General features: G+C 43.0%; 3 non-coding genes across 3 annotated transcripts; 2 read left to right on the top strand and 1 right to left on the bottom strand.

Moving 5' to 3' along the window:
• Window positions 1-8,211: 8,211 nt before the first annotated feature.
• Window positions 8,212-8,283, top strand: trnac-gca. Its single transcript has one exon. It is a non-coding gene; the product is annotated as a tRNA-Cys (tRNA).
• Window positions 8,284-8,527: 244 nt separating this feature from the next.
• On the top strand, window positions 8,528-8,599 carry trnac-gca. Its single transcript has one exon. It is a non-coding gene; the product is annotated as a tRNA-Cys (tRNA).
• Window positions 8,600-9,209: 610 nt separating this feature from the next.
• On the bottom strand, window positions 9,210-9,281 carry trnac-gca. The gene has a single exon. It is a non-coding gene; the product is annotated as a tRNA-Cys (tRNA).
• Between the last annotated feature and the right edge of the window lie 2,323 nt (window positions 9,282-11,604).

Below are 11,604 nucleotides of genomic sequence, written 5' to 3'. Positions count from 1 at the left end.
ATCTATTTGAATTCTATACACTTATCATTTATTTTCTTAATTCCCTCATTTATTTGCACTCATTTCTCTCCTCTTGCTGCTTAAACTGTAACACCTGAAACCCCCCTCAGTGGGATTAATAAGGGATTATGTTATTTCAGCCTCTAAAGAGTGATTTAAAGGTAGTGAGGTCACCTTTCTGTTTACGATTGAGTCGAGGATTGCACCTTTTTTAGAAAACGATGATGTCACCGTAACTGCAGCGATGACATCACCAGAGAGGCTCCTATATTGGATTATGATACTAAAGAAGAATATTAAGAACTTTCGAGGCAGAGAGGATATCAGTTCTGAGAATGCATTTGGGTTTTTTTTTTTCTTTTTCCTTTTCTCTCCTGTTTTCACTTCCTCTAATGTGAAATGCATGAAGAGCATTACATCATCAGTAATTCCAGCTAAGTTATGAGTCAGTTCTGGGGCAAATGGTTTATCAGAAAAAAACAAAACAAAACAAAACAAAAAAAAAAACACTGGAGTTTGTTGTAATCTGCCTGGATTATTGTTTGGACTTTAGGGTGGGAGAGGTTGGCAAACAGAAACACAAAAAGACTTGATGACTTTATTTCACTGCTGTTTGAGTTGTGCAGACAAGCTCAGCTCCGTCTCCCAGTCACAAAATGATTTGTTTTAAATTCATTTGCCTCTTAAAACACATTAGAACAGTGTTACGTGATGGTGTGAACTTTATCTAATCAAAGAAAAGCCAAAATGTGCAACATTTTTTTCACTTTCTTATGTTGTGATGTGAAACAAAGACACATTTAAGGCCTCGTTCATGTGTCACGTGTCACCTCGAAATCCAAGATATCTGCTTGGCAAATCAACTGTATAACACACAGTTCATCAGCGCTAATGTCTCACTTGTGCCTCATTAAATCGGCTCTCACAAACATTTCTGTCGGACTTCTACTCGTGGAGATGTTGCTGTGCGGTTTGTGGGAGCAAAACCCTGCGAGATGTCAAATCAGCGGTTAACAATCTCTAACTCGGCCAGAACCGGTTTTCAACTTGTCGTATTGGAACTCAGACAACTTTGGTGCGATGCCGCTCCAGCCTGCCAGTATAAACAGGAAGCCTTGTTGCAAAACATACTGTTAATGATTTTTACTTTTACGTCCTCATTACTTAATTACTTTATGTTTCTGCTGTATACGTTACAGCTCGTTGGGGCTCATCTCACTGATGCACTGATCAGGAGGACGTTGGAGTCTTCATCCTCTGGGAAGTTTTCCAAAACGTCTTAATGCTGCTTGAATAAAAGGCCAAAAACGAGCTGACATGCAACATTTGAAGAAATAACCCGTGCACGTGTGGACGGAGCCGAAGCCATGTGATGATACTCCGCTTTGTGGACATGACAACCAGCAACAGAGCTTGTTTCACTGAGTGTTACCGGATGAATATGCAAATAGAGATTCTCCGCATGGCTGCTTCTCCACTCAGTGTCTTAATGTAATAACTCGACATCACGACAGGCTGATTCTTATCATGTCGGTTTCGTGACTGCGCTCGGGCAGAATTTGGATTTTGCAAAGGGAACAACTGGCGTTGTGCTCAGATGGCCGGATAACAGCGTCAGTGCTTTGCGTGTCTAAGAGACGGTATTGTTGGACTTTCCGGAAGTTCTCGTGCCATTCAAATAGCTCTTTCGTAGAGCATTTTATCTGCAACATCTCAAAGGTTTGATTCAAATGAAGCTTTTCTAGGAAAATGGGGGAGGGAATATGACTTTACACGTTAGTCTCACACGAGTGACCTACTGTGGCTTTACTTTGCGTCCCATGAGGAGGTTTTGTCTTGAAGCAGGGAACGTTTTGGAAAGTAAGGCTGCGAGTGTTTTTCAGTAAGCTCCGTGTTTCATTTCAGGGTCACGGCTCGACGGGTCGACGTGGAAGCCGGAGGTCACGCTAGATTCTTCCTCTCCTGCACAGGGAAGACAGAGGAAGGAGACATCCCCTGTGCAGGCTATTCCTGGACCACACACACACACACACACACACACACACACACACACACACACACACACACACGTAGTCATGCACCAATGTGACCTTTTACCTTCATGTACAGTGTACGGACTGATTGACAGACTCTGAGGACACACTGCTGTCACCTCAGCTCATCTCAATAATGACTGCTGAGTTCATGTACAGTGTGTGTGTGTGTGTGTGTGTGTTTGACAACTTGAAAGGGTATCAGGTTTACAGTATTGCCCGCTGTCAGCCCTCGATGTGCAACATGGAATTCCCAGTATGTCCTAGAGGACGGAGGTGTACTGTACGGGTGTGTGTGTGTGTGTGTGTGTGTGTGTGTTCAATGTTGTTGATTTAAGTACTCAAATTTGTTTGAACGGGCTTGATTAAAATGATTTGTGAGTTAATCATTTCTGAGCGATATTAGATGTTCAGGGATTCTCATGAGTCATGTTTTATTTGTGACCCATAGAAAAAAATAATCAGATGAAAAGTTTTGATGTAAAGAATTAACAGGAAGACTTTTTTTTTTTGTTTGTTTGTTTTTTGAGGGCCACATTTGGCCTCGAGGCTGTTTGCCTACCACCGACGTTAGCCTTTATGTCAGTGCCTGTCAAACGACGCATATGAAAGGAATGCATTGTAGATCGCCTGCATGTTAAACAAATACAAGCCTGAAAGCAATAAGAACCTGTGAACAGCTGAAGTACAGGACGTGGTCATTACAGCCGACGTCTGGTGGAAGCCAGCTAACTAAATCACCACAATCAACACACATACAGCTGAATGACAACAGCTGCGGTGTGTGTTCAGCTCAGCTGGCATCATAGAGAAAGTAAAGCGGCGACTAAAGGTTGTCTGACTTCCACTGGCACACAGCTCGACCCCTAATGAACCGACTTACGTCATTGTTTTGGGAAAGCTCTGTTTACCCTGCACACACTCAAACACCCACTTGCAGTTTCAAGATTTACTCAGACTGGAGGGTTTTTTTTGGGAAGCAGCTCAGTTCTGGGGAAAGAAAAATGTTTTAGTGTGAAAAGAAGCACGAAGTAGAAGTTTAACCCTGAAGTGGACGCACTCCTCTTCGTACTGTAAGTCTGTTCAGATCAGACAGACAGATGTTTGTTTAAATGTGTTTCATACTCACCTAATCTCAGAAGCTTTATTGAATTTACAGCAACAAAGACACGTTTTTTCCTCCGACCAGACAACCGACACAGCAGCAATCAAAGGAGGCCTCACATTTAGTTAAAAGAGTCGAGAGCGGCGTTATATTGGGTTAGCTGAAGTCAGACTGTCTGTTTCGGTCCCTTTTGAAGGCTGCGTCTTCCCAATCATTTTTAATTTATTCCGTTTTGTCTCCTCTCCTTTTCACCCTCCTCTCCGATTCACTGCCCCTCTTTAGAAATCTTTGCTGGGCGCATGTGTGTGTGTGTGTGTGTGTGTGTGTGTGTGTGTGTGTGTGTGTGTGTGTGAGAGTGTTAATTAACTTCCTGTCCAATATCCTGATCTAATTAATAGAGTGAATTTTCTTTCCTCCTCTCCTCCTGCCAACTTCCTCCGTCAGCGCAGCCAGTTGCAGGATGAGGCAAACAGCCGCTGCTGCTCCCCCCCCTCAGCCAGAGTTCAGCCTCGGGTCACGAGCTCAACACACGACCTCCGCCACGTATTCTGCCGCCGTCTGAATCGGGGGAGCGTGTTAGATCTGCCGTGGATCCTTCGAGCAAAGATAAATCCCACAGGATCGATGGCAGAGAACCTTTGGTTTCGGCTGCTGGGTTTATTTATTTACACTCCACCACCCGCTTCAGAGAAACAGCGATCATTATAGAGAATTATACTTTGTCTGCACGTGGCGGGTGAATCTGAGGCCGGTGATGTCATGACTGACGAAAACATGGGGAAAACTGCCCTGCAATGAAAGATCATGCAGTCACTGATCAGCAAAACAAAATAAGGAACAATAACTAGACTTCTTGCTTAAAAAGATTTAAAAAAGTAAAGTTTTATACAGATACATTTGATGCTCGTCACCAAGACAGATTCGTGTTTATCCAGGCTTAAAATTAAAGTATAAACTATTCATGTGAGGATGAAATGACACTGCAGTGACATTTAGCTGATCTCTGAATGGAGAATTACATGTTTTCACTTCATCTTCATTGGGAAATCAGGAAAAAACAAAACAAAACAGCAGTTTGGAAGATTTCAAGACGCGAAATATCTTCTCACTGAAACTCAGACTAATGAAATTCTTTGACCGCCACCAGCTGCAGAACGCAGACACACCCACCGCCGCTTCAGCGTCCGGAGACACAAACAGTGAACAGGCAGTGACTGGGACACACTTGGCCTTTACAGTGAAAGGGTAATACATTCATGATGGAGTGTGTGATTAAATGAGGAGCTGGACAATGACCATATCATTTCATTTAGACCCGCTGCAGCTGCACGTAGCGGAAACTCTTGATCATGTCAGAGAGGGACGACGCTGACTGACGTGGCGTTGGTTCGGTCGGTGAAGTGAGCTGTACGCTTTTTGTAATCCACCGACTAACACGGCCGCTGGAAACACTAATTGAGGTAAACAATGGGTCCAGGAATAGTAAAGTACAAGTATAAGAAACTTTGCCAAAATGTGAGTATGAGTAATACCTGGAGGTGTTTCCCTTCCTGGTCTGGATTTAGATTTTTTTAACACAGTCTCGTTGTGTTTTTTTGGCCGTCATATTGTGTCTGAACTGGTGTTAATCAAACACAGTGTGTGAGCCGGAAAAACACGGCTGCCCGTTTGGCATTGTTGTGGCTCTGTGAGTCACTTCACAGTTTCTTTCTCAAAGAACCGCTTTGATGAGATGGCGAGCGAGTGAGGAGAGGACGGGGCACTGAGTCAAGGGGAAGGCGTGAGGGAGGAAAAGGGGGAGGGAGGAGAAGGAGGATGGGGGGAGGATGCTGAGGGCAGAATCACAGCCGTATTGTTGTGTGTTTTCCCACCGTCAACAGCAGAGGAAGTGGAACCGGGCAGCTAAATATACAAAACAGCACAATGAGGCAGCGAGCGTGCAGCAGCTGTGGAACATGGCTGTCACCAGGTTCAGGAGTGTGAAGCACCGAGGCCCGCCTCTTTATTTATACAGGAGGAGCTGACCGCGAGGAGACACGCTGCCGTTCAGATACGCTCACACATCCAGACGGTCGACACGGGCTCACACACAGACACACACACCTCAGAGCGTCTCAGCACAACCTGCAGTCCATCAGGGTCGGGATGAATCAACAGCTGGACGAGATTTAGTCAAGTGGAAAGTGCTTTGAAATATCACCTAAATATTACATGTTATTATGGTAAATCTAAAATTAAACTAAAACCCAAAACTAAGTGTGTGTTTCTCTGTTAACTAAGTAAAAAAAGGTGTAAGGGTCACATGGACGACTTCCTCGTCAACATTGTTGTTTCTGACACTTTTAATAAAACAGAAATTAAAAAAAAGAGAATAAAGGGGGAAAAAAAGCCTAAAATTACATTGTTTTCTCACCAAAACAACTCAAATATAATAAAGATATCCAAGAAAAGTTTGTTAATTTGTCTAATTTTTCAAGAGAACAAGTGTTGCTTCCCTTCACAAGTGTTTGTGTTGTTATGTTGACACTGACAACTGACAAATTTCCCCCACATGATCATCATCAACAACTCAAACTGAAACTAGATATTTTTAACTAAACCCTAAAAAAACCCCCGACTGAAATGAGGAACCCATTTTGGAAAATTTATCTGAAACTAAATGGAATTGAAAGCAAAACTTAAAAACAAAATTAACTTCAGCGCTATAATAATATTACTGCCCCATGATTCACAAACTGGAGGAGGCAGCAGTGGACGGAGTAGAAAAGTGCACCAGCGCTCAGAAGGTCGTGATGAGGTTTAAGTGAAACACTTCTCCAGCGTTCAGGGCATAGACAGACATCCTAAAGAAACATCACATACATACACAATTTATATCTGTCCTGTACAAAAGCCCTGAAGAAGGGAGGATTTATTTTGTTTTACTCCCCTTTACCTCCCTTTACATCTCCCCTCCCCTTAAGGGCTTCTATAATCCTGACCTTTCTCATTTCACAAAAAGAAATTTCACACAGGAAGATTTTTTTACTCTTCTCAAGGCATGAAAAAAAGATTCCACTCTTGGAGAAAAAATAAATAAATGCACTCGGACCAAAACATGAAAACAAAGAGAGAAAGATATAGACAAACATCCACACACAAGCTGTATCCGTCCTGTACTGAAGCCCTGAGGGGCCAAAGAGAATTTACTTATTTTTTTTATGCTCCTTTAAAAAAAAGATTTTTTTTTTTTTTAATGTTACAAAAAAAAACCTTATGGTTCTGTCATTTTACTTTGAAAACTGTCTTGTGTCTTTGTCCTCTGAATTGCAGATATACAGCAAGACATTTTTTGATACTATTTAATTCCTTACATTTTCAGACACATTTGAAAACTGTCAAAAAATTATCACATTAGAGATTTTATGTCCTAAAATGTCACTGGTTGTAAATCGCTTTGAAGAAATGACTCAGCCAAAACATTTGGTGAAAGGATGCCATGCAGCAGGAAAGGTCTGGACTTCATGTACTCAGCTGCTGACATTACATAGTGCTGGAATATTATGTGTGTGTGTGTGTGTGTGTGTGTGTGTGTGTGTGTGTGTGTGTGTGTGTCCGGTTCCCCCCCCCCCGGTCCAGGTCATGTGGGAATTGGCCCTCTTGGTCAGGGGAAAAAACAGGAAGAAATGCAGCAGACATTTTTTCCTCATTACCGTGGCAACAGCGGATGCAGTTGTGATGTTGTTGTGACTTTATATGGACCTGTGCAGCAGCATGACTCGATTAGTGATAAGCACATGAGAGCAGCGTGACCGCACAACATCGTCTTCATCTGGACTGACGTATATGAAGGACACTTTTATCCATCATCTGTCATTTTCCAGCGCGGGAGGCTGAGCGTCACCACCACTATCATCATCATCATCATCATCTCCATCCCAGCCACATCCTCCTTCATCACCTTTTTATTATCCTCCGCTGCTCTTCCTACGTTTCCATATCGTAATCTCTCCTCCTCTTCCTCTTGTGCTTCACTTCCTGCAGCATGTTCAAACGATAATTTGACAGCTATAATTTTCCCGTTCATCCATCTATACCATCACTCTTGCCAGTGTTTTGGCCTTTTTATGAAATCATTCAAGGTCAGCTGCTGGATCTTACGATAACTTCTCAGATGTGTCGTCCTTTTTCTCCCTCCCTGTTCCTTGTGACAACTAAAACAGTCGTGCTGTTTCTAAAGCCGCCCACCCGCTGACCAAACTGCTCTCAGCGGGATGATCGGCCGACGCCAGCTGTGACTCTCCTCGCTGCTGATGTTTCCACTGCGTTGGGCTAATGAGAGACTGTGCTGATCCTCTTAACACAAGTTGCGTCTGTGATAATCACACATGTATATTTACTTTGTTCTCAGTGTGCTTCTTCTTCCTGGGCTGTGAAAAGATGGAGATTTTATGTGTGTCAGCGAATGTCCCCTAACCTTCAACGCCGCCTCCCCCACTCAGCCACATTAACAGGATAAATACAAGGATGTGAAATGAAGGCAGTGGTCTTAAATGCATGCAAGTGTGTGCGTTTGAGGAGACGTAATTGCCAGGCTGACCTTTTTATATATAAGAAGAAGAAGAGGAAGGATGAAATGATGAGACGAGACAGTCTGCAGAGTGCAGACGAAGAGCCTGAGCAAGCAAGACGGGCGGCAAATATCAATAAAGTGGAAGCTTTTATACCAGATGGAGTGAAAGATGGAAGCTCGTTTCTTCCTCCTGGGACTTGTTTTTATCCATTTTCAGCAGCAAATGGACGGAGCAGAGTGACGGATGTCAGGGTTGTTTGTTGTACGTGCTGACCTGTGTCTCTGGTCTCTGGTCTTAGTTTACCAGGTACCTTGATGCAGATCCAACACAGAAACTGAGAGACTCTCATTTGATTCGGATCACCTTGAAATCATAATCAGTAATGTGAGAAATAACCAGTCAGGGACGCAGACGGTGAAATTGTTTAAAAGCAGAATGGCTGGAGGCCAAAATGAGGAGTGTTGGCAGGAATGAGCAATGAGAAAGAATATTATATTTATGCAAAGCAGTTTGTTAATGTGGGGGTATAGCTCAATGGTAGAGCATTTGACTGCAGATCAAGAGGTCCCCAGTTCAAATCTGGGTGCCCCCTTCCTTCTTTTCTTCTCATTTTACATGGTTACCATCAATAAAATACAGAAAATACATTTTCCTTTGTGTATTTATCACTTGAGAGCTGGTGGAAAATATGTATATATTAATATTATCTTATTATAAATATATTGCCAGGATAATCTTTCCGATTACCAAAAATATTTCAAGAAAAAAAAAATTACACATTTTTTTCCCCCTGATAAACCAAATATTCACTAGAAAAACTAGGTTTTGCTGTATGTGGGGGTATAGCTCAGTGGTAGAGCATTTGACTGCAGATCAAGAGGTCCCCAGTTCAAATCTGGGTGCCCCCTTCAGTCCTTTTGTTCTTTAAAAGCCCTTTTCCCTGGTCGGGAAGTGACAGCTTTTGATATTTCGGCGTGAGTTCTGAGCTGTGCTGACTGGGCCAGCTGTGTCCACAGAATCACCAGTGAACAGCTCCTCCGTGAACAGCTCCTCCATGAACGTCCACTCACATCCATACATACGCTGAGCCTCTTACAAACGCTTACAGGATCTCAGATTGTCCAGCAGGAGTCAAATCAAGGACTTCTCAAAGATTGTCAAACATCGTATCAATGTATGACTCATGGACATGGATTTAGCTGCTGGAGTATAGCTCAGTGGCTGAGCATTCATCTGCAATACAAAGAGGTCCTATTTTTCAGTATTCACTGCCAGTTTAAAAGTGTAAGGAGTTACACATGCTATACTTAAAAAGTGGCCTTCCACTGAGCTATACAGCCAGATCAGCGCATCAACGTTTTTTTGATGGTAACCATGTAAAATTTAACAAATGGAGTAAGACTACAGGTGACTGTAGCTCTAAATGTTGTATCATAGATGACATGTTTCAGTCTCTCTGTACTGTAGGTGTGTGCTGGTCTTTCTGCTTTAGGAGAGTGTTTGAATTAAAGGCTAATCAGGGGGCACCCAGAGTTGAACTGGGGACCTCTTGATCTGCAGTCAAACGCTCTACCACTGAGCTATACCCCCACATAGGAACTTAAAAATTGACCGACAATGTATTGACTTCACATCCTCCACATGATTAAACTCACTTGCAATGGGTTTCAACTCTAAAACAGTTTTGCTTACCTACACACACCCAAATAGTTTTTTTGGCAGCTTGAAGGTGGAGATGAAAGGTAAACACACACCCATCGTCAGTATAGAGGAACTTTGCAGTCAGTTTCATCTGAATGAGCAAAGAAAACATTCCAGCGCTCAAAGTTGTTGCCACCAAGAAGAGTTCAGGACTCTCATGTCAGCGTCTCAAGACTGTTGGAAGAGAAGAAGAAAAAAAAAAAAAAAAAGCGACTCTGACAGCAAATATGTGTGTGAGCAAGACAGACGTTTGACTTCTGACCTCCTTCAGTGTCTCATAACATCTGACATGAAAGAGGAAAAGGACCTGACACACATTAGGAAGGCAGCAACTCCCACCGCCGCCCACATCTGCAAACACCAGCGCGTATGAGACACGCGCGTAAATCACCAACAACAAAACAGACGGAGCGCCGGGAGCATCTTTCATGAGCTCGGCTAATATTTAAACGCTTACGAGAACGGAGGAGGGAGAACAACGGAGTCCGATGCATGAAGCACTGCAGGGGAAACTGACTAAGTGTGTTGTGTTGTGTTAAACAGCTTACAGGGCGAGTGTGGGAGTGACAGTCTGGTGTTAATGCTCATGAGTCTGGTTAATGAGGTGAAGGCGGATGCTCGCTGCTGTTACAGAGCGTTAGAGAATCATGCCGCGCAGAGATTTGAACTCATTTTACAAGAGAAGACAATACAGTACAACACTGGACTATTACACATGTTTTAATACAATGCAGAGGTTTATTTGCTCGGGCTATAAAAAGATTTGATGTACTGAGTTGCAAGTAAATTAAATGCACTCCGACACACGATTCAGTACGATACACCAGGATGGAAGCAAAGCCTATTTGGACATACGGAGCTCAAAAATACAGATAAAAACAGGTCAAACATTCCTCAGCAGTGAAGCATGGGAAGAAAAAATGCTCCACCAGTGGTTTGCCTATTAGTCTTTGGACTTGGATTCATGAGATAGCCTCCGTCCTGTGATCTGAGTGTATGTGGGGGGAAGGTCTAAGTAGTTTATAGGTAATTTAGTGTGCAGCAGTGTGTGCAGTCTAAAGTGGATTAAACCAGGTAGTCATCAAAATAAGAAGAGAATCTGTGTTATTGGTCAGATTTGGGGTTTCGGTAGGAACTCTTGCAGCTTTTTGACACTGCTGGCATGTGAATGAGAATCTCTGCAGCCGACTGTTTCCATCATTATGTTTAAGTTTCACAATAAAGATACCATTTGTCAGAAAATATGATTTTTATGTCTCATTCCCAACTCGCAAGATAATGACGCTCTTGGTTTCCCAACTTGTTAAAAACAGATGCTGTATGATTGCAGGGATGAGTTGGCAAACTAAGAGCGTCTTTATCTGACAAGTTAGGAATGAAACTAAAAAATCTACTTTTCTTACAAATTGCTCTTTCAAAAAAGACTGCAAAGACTTTACAAAGAAGTCTTTACGTTCACTTGAAGTGATTTTTGCCTCTGTTGTAGAAGAGTTGATGCACTCAATGTGGGACGGAAACATCTTTCCCAAATGAGTTCTGACACACTGAGCAATTAGCGTTTTCTTGACCTTTTTTCCTTTTTGAGACATTTGACCTTGAATTCGTTCACCCCAGTTCCCTCCAGGGTGATCACAGTGGCAGGTGTGAAGTAAAACTAACGAAAGGAAAACAAAGATCCAGATATTTAGCTGCTGAATTTGGAATAATGTTGTCATCAAGGCTGAGCGTTGACCCACTGGACCAGTGATCCAGTGATCATGGTTTCTGTGGCTCCATACGTTAACGTGTTACAGCTTTACATGCAGCTCCAGTTGAAAGGCAGCACAACAGCTCTGTTGAAATGACCTTCACCGACATGCCTCTGGTCCCAGCCTGCTGTAACAGGTGTATACAGTATGTAAGTATGTGAGTCATTACCATGAAAACAAACAGTGTTTGGCTCTGCTTGGTTACGCCGCAACATGACAGCGTCGTATTTCCAAGCAGTTTTTAAAGCCTGCATTCCTCCCCACCTCTCAGCTCGCCTTCGCCTCGTCTGTTAAAGTGCGGGTGGCTCGGCTCACAGGTGTAGCGCTTTTATCACACACACACAAGCACACACACACACACACAGGCAAAACATGCACACAGCTCACCACACTTTGATCTGAGGGGTGGTGCGTTCAATCGGTGGGAATTTCCCCTCGTATTGCTATAGGATGGTCCCCTTCCT

Source organism: Acanthopagrus latus, chromosome 1, assembly GCF_904848185.1.
Source record: "Acanthopagrus latus isolate v.2019 chromosome 1, fAcaLat1.1, whole genome shotgun sequence".
Classification (NCBI taxonomy): Eukaryota; Metazoa; Chordata; class Actinopteri; order Spariformes; family Sparidae; genus Acanthopagrus; species Acanthopagrus latus.
This window is presented reverse-complemented; position numbering and strand designations above follow the sequence as displayed.